Source organism: Bufo bufo, chromosome 1 (assembly GCF_905171765.1).
Source record: "Bufo bufo chromosome 1, aBufBuf1.1, whole genome shotgun sequence".
Lineage (NCBI taxonomy): Eukaryota > Metazoa > Chordata > Amphibia > Anura > Bufonidae > Bufo > Bufo bufo.
In genome coordinates this window covers 710,528,918-710,537,005 of record NC_053389.1, presented here as the reverse complement: position 1 = coordinate 710,537,005, position 8,088 = coordinate 710,528,918, and positions in this window count along the sequence as shown.

Sequence of the window (8,088 nt, the reverse complement as noted above, 5' to 3'; positions counted from 1 at the left end):
AGAGAAGTCCAGCTCAATTTCGAGCAGCTGGCAGCACATAGAAGGAGATCATCTCAGAATGCAGAACCCCTATTTGCAACTTAAGGGGCATAGATTCGGGATATGGCTGTCCATTTACGGAAGCCATTGACAGAGGCCTTTCTAGACGGACGGTAGGAAGCCGGTACTGATGGACCAGAGCTTGCTGAATGAAGTTACCGGCTGACCCAGAGTCCAAGAATGCAGGCACAGACAGTGTGACTCCCTTGTGAGAGTCACCGGAACTTAACCCCTTATGGACCGGGCTCATTTTCACCTTAAGGACCAGGTCATGTTTTGCAAATCTGACCAGTGTCACTTTATGTGTGAATAACTTTAAAACGCTCTTTTACTTATCCAGGCCCTTCTGAGATTGTTTTTTCATCACATATTGTACTTTATGACACTGGTAAAATGGAGTAAAGAAAATTTCATTTTTATTTATAAAAAAAAATACCAAATTTACCAAAAATTTAGAAAAATTTGCAAATTTCCAAGTTTCAATTTCTCTACTTCTATAATGCATAGTAATGCCTCCAAAAATAGTTATTAATTTACATTCCTCATATGTCTACTTCATGTTTGGATTATTTTGGGAATGCCATTTTATTTTTGGGGACGTTAGAAGGCTTAGAAGTTTAGAAGCAAATCTTGAAATTTTTCCAAAACCCACTTTTTAAGGACCAGTTCAGGTCTGAAGTCACTTTGTGAGGCTTACATAATAGAAACCACCCAAAAATGACCCCATTTTGGAAACTACCCCCTCAAGGTATTCAAAACTGATTTTACAAACTTTGTTAACCCTTTAGGTGTTCCACAAGAGTTATTGGCAAATGGAGATGAAATTTCAGAATTTCAATTTTTTGGCAAATTTTCCATTTTAATCCATTTTTTCCAGTAACAAAGCAAGGGTTAACAGCCAAACAAAACTTAATATTTATTGCCCTGATTCTGTAGTTTATAGAAATACCCAATATGTGGTCGTAAACTACTGTACTGGCACACGGCAGGGCGCAGAAGGAAAGGAACACCATATGGTTTCTGGAAGGCAGATTTTGCTGGACTAGTTTATTTAAACCAGGTCCCATTTGAAACCCCCCTGATGCACCCCTAGAGTAGAAACTCCCAAAAGTGACCCTATTTTGGAAACTACAGGACAAGGTGGCAGTTTTGTTGGGACTATTTTTAGGGTACATATGATTTTTGGTTGCTCTATATTACATTTTTTTTGAGGCAAGGTTACCAAAAATTTAAATTCAGAAATTTCATCTCCATTTGCCAATAACTCTTGTGGAACACCTAAAGGGTTAACAAAGTTTGAAAAATCAGTTTTGGATACCTTGAGGGGTGTAGTTTCTTAGATGGGTCACTTTTATGGAGTTTCTACTCTAGGGGTGCATCAGGGGGGTTTCAAATGGGACATGGTGTAAAAAAAAAACAGTCCAGCAAAATCTTCCTTCCAAAAACCATATGGCGCTCCTTTCCTTGTGCGCCCTGCCGTTTGGCCATACAGCATTTTACGACCACATATGGGGTGTTTCTGAAAACTACAGAATCAGGGCAATAAATATGGAGTTTTGTTTGACTGTTAACCCTTGGTTTGTTAATGGAAAAAATTGATTAAACTGAAAAATTTGGCAAAATTTTTTTTTTTTACTGTGTTCATTTGAGGGGTTAGGTCTATTATAGAGCAGATTCTTACAGACGCGGCATTATCTAATATGTCTACTTTTTAAAATTTATTTAGATTTTACACTATAATATCCTTTTTTTAAACAAAAAAAAACATTTTAGTATTTCCATAGTCTAAGATTCATTTATTTTTTTTGTTTTTAGCCGATTGTCTTAGGTAGGGGCTCATTTTTGGCGGGATGAGAGGACGGTTTTATTGGCACTATTTTAGTGCATATGACTTTTTGATCGCTTGCTATTACACTTTTTGTGATGTAAGGTGACAAAAAAAAGCCATAAGAAGACAAATTAGGTATTGCCGCGTCCGTAAGAATCTGCTCTATAAAAATAACACATGACCTAACCCCCTCAGATAAACATCTGAGGGGTTAGGTCATGAGAGCCATAGTTTTAATTTTTTTTCTGTGCGATTGTCTGTGGCCAAATAGAATTAAAATTGGGGAAGGGGATTATAAATTTAGTACTCCATGAAAGTGTGGTACTCCCTGAAGCAACCGTCAATGCAAAGGCCCATATGATCAGGGCACGTGTCACACTGAGTGGTGGTGTCCTTCCGTATCCCCCTCCTGTGACACACTCTGCATTTTTTTTTTTGGGACCGTCCCTTCTTTCCAGTATGGGGGGCCACACCTGAAAAGTGTTGGCCAGGGACTATCTGGGCGCCTCCAGTTCCCGAGGTACTCCGGCCTGCTCTTTCCTGGTCAGAAAAGATCAGGGCCTTGAGGACTGCCTCATAGAACTGCAGGAATTTCCCTGTGTTGCCAGCGCTCCGGGACAGCACAAAAGAGATGTACAAGGCAACCTGTACCAAGTAGACCGCAACTTTTTTGTACCATGCCCGGGTTTTGCGCATGGCGTTATATGGCTTGAGGACTTGATCAGAGAGATTGATCAGAGAGATCAACTCCTCCCATATACCGATTTTAGTCCACGATACAATCGGGCTCGAGGACCATTGCCGCAGTACCTCGCACAGGGACAGGGGTGATGCCGTTACCGTGAATTGTGGACAGTACAAGGACATCCCTCTTGTCCTTATATCTGACCAGCAACAGGTTTCCACTGGTAAGGGCACGGGTCTCACCCCTGGGGATAGGTACCTGGAGGGGGTGAGTAGGGAGGTCACGTTGATTTTTACGCACGGTCCCACAAGCGGACGTGGATCTGGCGGCGAGGGACTGGAACAAGGGGATACTAGTATAAAAGTTATCCACGTACAGGTGGTAACCCTTATCTAGCAGAGGGTGCATAAGGTCCCACACAAGTTTCCCGCTAACACCAGGAGTGGGGGGACATTCTGGGGGTTTAAGACGGGAATCTGGCCCCTCGTACACACGAAACTTGTAAGTGTACCCTGAGGTACTCTCACAAAGTTTGTACAGCTTCACGCCATACCTCGCCCGCTTAGAGAGAACATACTGGCGGAAAATGAGTCTTCCCTTGAAAGCAATGAGAGACTCATCAACAGCGACCTCCCTTCCAGGTACATAGGCCTCCAAAACTTTGGCCCCAAAGTGATCGATGACCGGCCTGATTTTGTACAGGTGGTTATAGGCAGGATCACCTCTGGGGGGGACATGCTGCATTATCTGCATAATGCAGGCATTTATGAATGGCCTCAAAATGGGAACGTGTCGTTGCCATACAGTAAAGTGGGGTCTGGTAGAGGACTTCCCCATTCCAGTACTGCCTGACACTGGGTTTTTGGACTAGGCCCATGTGCAGCACGAGGCCCCAAAACGTCCTCATCTCGGCTGCACTGAACGACTCCAGCCACCAGACCTAGCCAAAAAGGAGCCCAGCTGTTGAGAAATCAACTGTTTGCTCCACCATCAGATTCACAAAGTGGTCACTGAAAAAAAAACTAAAAAAGTCATATTCAGTGAAGCCCACTGTGGGAATCTGGATTCCTGATTGGCCAACAAAGTCATAAATCACGGGCTCAAAATCCTCTGGGGTACACCAGACAAGTTCACCGGTAGGGGGCTCAGGTGGACTTATTTGGTGGGCCGGAAAACTAGTATGAGCCCCAGGGCAGCTCATACTAGTGTGGGCCACAGGGTCCCTGGCATGGGGGGCCACTTGCTCCACCTGGCGGCGTCTCCGCCGCCTTGGGGGCTTATCATCATCACTAGATGATGAGGAGGACGCGGATGACAAGAGGAAAGTGGGGTCATCCTCGTCCTCACTGGGACTCTCGGATGACCTCCTCGGCCGAGAACATCTGGCAGGCCATAGGGGAGTGTGTGTGTGTAAAACTTGATTTAGTGTGATTGTGTGTGGGGGGACGGGTGTTCACGTTCACTACCCTAACAGAAAAAAAGAAAAAAATAAATGAAAAAAAATGAGCCTCAAAAATTTTAAAAAAACTAACCAAAACTATTCAAACTCGCTGATCAGCGGTGGGGTGGGCGATGCGCTAACAGTGGCCGGACGCTAAGAGTGTCGGCCACAGTCAGCGCAGGCACAAAAAAAAAAAAAGCGCTTGCGCCCAAAAAAATGTATGTGTGTGGGACGGGGGCAAGCTGCAATACCTCGCACAGCTGAGTGTGCTGTGGACCCCAGACACCCGATCAGGGTAAGGCCGAAAAATACAACTTTTTTTCCCCCTAAATTCTCCCTGTCTAATCTAATCTTTCCCTAAAACCTGTCCCTGTGAATTTTGGTGGCTCACGTGGGGGTGCTGGGCTCACTGATGGACGATGGGCTCCTCTTTCCACAGAAGCAGTGTGGAGGATGAGAGCAGAGCCCGTCCAGCCAATAGGAAGCGATCATGAGAGGTGATGTCACCGCAACCTCTTAGGATCTAAGGATGGTGATTGGTGGTGTATTATCACACCACCGATCACCATGCTATTCCAGATTATCGGGTCACCGGAGACCCGAATGACCCGGAAACGCAGCAAACCGCAGGTCTGAATTGACCTGCGGTTTGCTGTGATCGCCGATACAGGGGGTTCACAGGACCTCCCTCGGCATTATCACAGAATACGTACTGAATGATGTCAGCAGGTACTCTGTGACAATGCTGAGGGGGCTCCTGTGACCCCCCCCCCCGTATCGGCGATCGCAGCAAACCGCAGGTCACCTTAAGGACCTTAAGTCCTTAAGGACTCGGACATCAGGGTGTACAGGTTAAAGAGAGGACTTCTTCTTGTCTAGGACCACCTCTCCAACTGGCCCTAGACATTGGCATTTTCCGGCTTCTGCGGACAATTACGCACAAAGTGGGCCTTGCCTCCACAATACAGACACAGGTTCTCTGCCTTGCGGCATAAATGTTCCTGGTAAGACAATCGAAGGCACTCTATTTGCATGGGCTCTTCAGATTTGATGGACACTAGAGGAAGAACTGGCCTCTGGAAGGATGGAGCCAAATGGGGTGGTCTTCTGGTGACTGCGACCTCCCTAGAAAGTTCCTTGAAACAGGTTGCCTGTTAATTTAGGTTCCTGGCAGTTGTTGGATACCTGTGTACTTACCTGATCCTGTTCCCTGACGATCCTTTGCCTGCTCCTCCTGTACTGCACATCCTTCTTGGTATATTGACCTCGGATTCCACCTGACTATTCTTTGCGGACTCCTTTGGTACTTCTCGACTCTCCTGGTATTTATGACCCTGGCTTCTCCTGACCTTTCTTTGCTTATCCCTCTGTACTGCGTTGTCCTCTTGGTTTTGACCCAGTCCGTTCACTATCCGTTATTTGTCTTGTCTGTCCTTCCCGCACGTTTACTAAGTTAGGGACTGCCGTCCAGTTGTCCCCTGTCATCAGGACTCGTGAGGCAAGTAGGCAGGTCCAGGGGTGAGGGTGGAGCGCAGTGGTCACTATCCTCCCCCCTGTGTGTGTGTGTGTGTACGTGACCGTTACAAGGGCTTTGAAGACAAACTGTAAAATATAGATTTAGTAGGCAGGCCTGAATTGGCAGACATGGATTTTAGGTGCCATGTCGCATGTAAAAAATTCCTTAGGTCCCCAGAAATTGAAAACCCCAAGAAGTGACCCCATTTTGGAAAGTGCACCCCTATACGAACATTTTAAGTGGTGGAAGGGCACCTTTGCCCAAACAGGTGTTTCACAGAAGAGAAACTTATACTTAACTGCCAGCATGTTCTAATGGAGCAAAGCCTTACTGTCGCCTTTTCGGAGTAGTTGCCCTACCAGGGATCTAGGGAGGCCTTTCTGATTTTTATGTACTGTGCCGCAAGCCACAGTACCTCTGACTTTTAGGGACATGAATGGGGTATACTGGTATAATAGTTATCCACATAGAGGTGGTAACCCTTATCCAGCAGTGGGTGTATTAAGTCCCACTCTATCTTCCCACTAACTCCTAGGACAGGGGGGAAAGCGGGATGGGGGCATTCAGGGGGTTCAATCTGGAAGTCTTTACCTTCATAAAGCCGGAACCTGTGGGTGTACCCAGATGTACTCTCGCACAGTTTGTACATTTTCATTCCGTACAATGCCTGCTTCGTGGGCAGGTACTGGCGGATGTTAACCTTTCCTTTAAAATCTACAACGGACACATTTCTTTTACTGGAGTGAGAACCTCTGCAAATTTTGAGTTGAACTGGTCCAGGACGGGTCTAATTTTGAATAGATGGTCATATTGTGGATCATTTATTTATTTTTTATTTTTTTTGGGGGGGGGGGGGGCACTGTGCATTATCATTGTAGTGGAGAAATTTCCAAATGGATTCAAATCTTTTGCGGTTAATTTCAATACTGTAAATTGGAGTCTGGTACAAAATGTCAAAACTCCATTACTGTCTAATTTTTTGTTTTTTAACAAGGCCCATATGCAGCAAGAAGCCCCACAACATCATAATCTCTGCTGCATTTACAAGGGTCCATGAAGGAGTCTAGCATGAGGAAAAAGAATCTACAGTATTTCTCTGAAGCCCGAACAATCAATGTGAATTCCTGGCAACAAACTCAGGAATCTGGAGCACATATTCTGCAGGGGGAGGGGTCCACATGGGATCACTGGGGGGGATACCTCAGCTTCTCTCCTGGGGTGTCTCCTTGAGGGTCCCTCATCATCGGAAGAAGATGATGATGAGGGAGTAAAGGAATGTGGCATCCTCTTCTCTCTCGCTGGCAGACTCAGTTTCAGAGGCAAGATACGCATCTGCCTCTTCAGCAGAGTACATTCTCCGGGATGGACAGGACATTTTTATTTTTATTGGTGTGTCTAAAGTGTAAAGTGTCAGGGGGGTGTATGTAGTGATTTCACATGTCAGGGGAATTTAAATAAATTTCAAATAAAATTTAGGAGAAAGAAAAAAAACTGAAAGAAAGAAAAGAGAAAAAGATAAGGAAAAGAACTAGATAAAAATTTAGGGGGAAAAAAGGCTACAGAAAAAAAAGGAAGAAACCTTCACTGAAAACTAAGCAGAGGTGTGATCAGTAAAAAGTACGTTACCGATTGGCGCCCAGCAGGTACAGGACACACTCACGCAGATGGTGTGTGCGTGCAAAAATCTAAGGGACAGGGATTGGGATGGATCTGAATCAGCTGCAGATGAGCAAAAAAAAAAAAAATCACTGCAGCTGTTCCAGATGTTGTTCTTCTTTTCTTCTTTCTTCAACTGTAAAGGCACTGAACGCTGTGGTGGTGCACCACAAGTCCCAGCAAGTGAGGCAGCAGCACAGAGAAGCACAGAACCTCTCTGCAAGCAGTCACCAGCAGCTAGAATAGCTGCTTGCAGGGGTGTTCTTCCATTTCCCTCGGCTACTATAGCACTACCAATGGCAGGGGATGCCAAACACTGAATTCCCCTGCCCAACCTCTGAGGTGATATGGGCTGATGTAATCAGCATCAATCACCTCCATCGGAGCCCCCTGCAGCACCATAAATGGTGAACAGTGATGCCGCGCTGCAATGGGCCGGTCTTCATTGAGCGGCCAATCGTACGATCAGGGCTGCAGGGGAGGCGGAAAAAGTCCAGTGGTCCCTCAGTTAAGATGGCTGACTGTACTAGTATGTGAAGGGTCACCAAGGGGTTAATTTGAGGAGAGGGAGATGACTTGAATTTTTTTTTTATATAAAAAAAAAAAATTATGTACGGGATTGTCTCACTTCAGCAAATGGCATTTATCATGTAGAGAAATTTAATACAAGGCACTTACTAATATATTGTGATTGTCCATATTGTCTCCTTTGCTGGCTTGATTTACTTTTGTATCACATTATACACTGCTGATATCCATGGTTATGATCACCCTGAAATCCAGCAGTGGTTGCTGTGCTTGCCCACTATAGGTAAAAGTGTTGGCCTATACATATTCCTGTGGTCCCAGCCACCAGAGAGGTTGGCGCTTTTTCCTGTAGTGTATAAGCACGGACACAGCTGCTGGATTGCAGGATGGTTGTA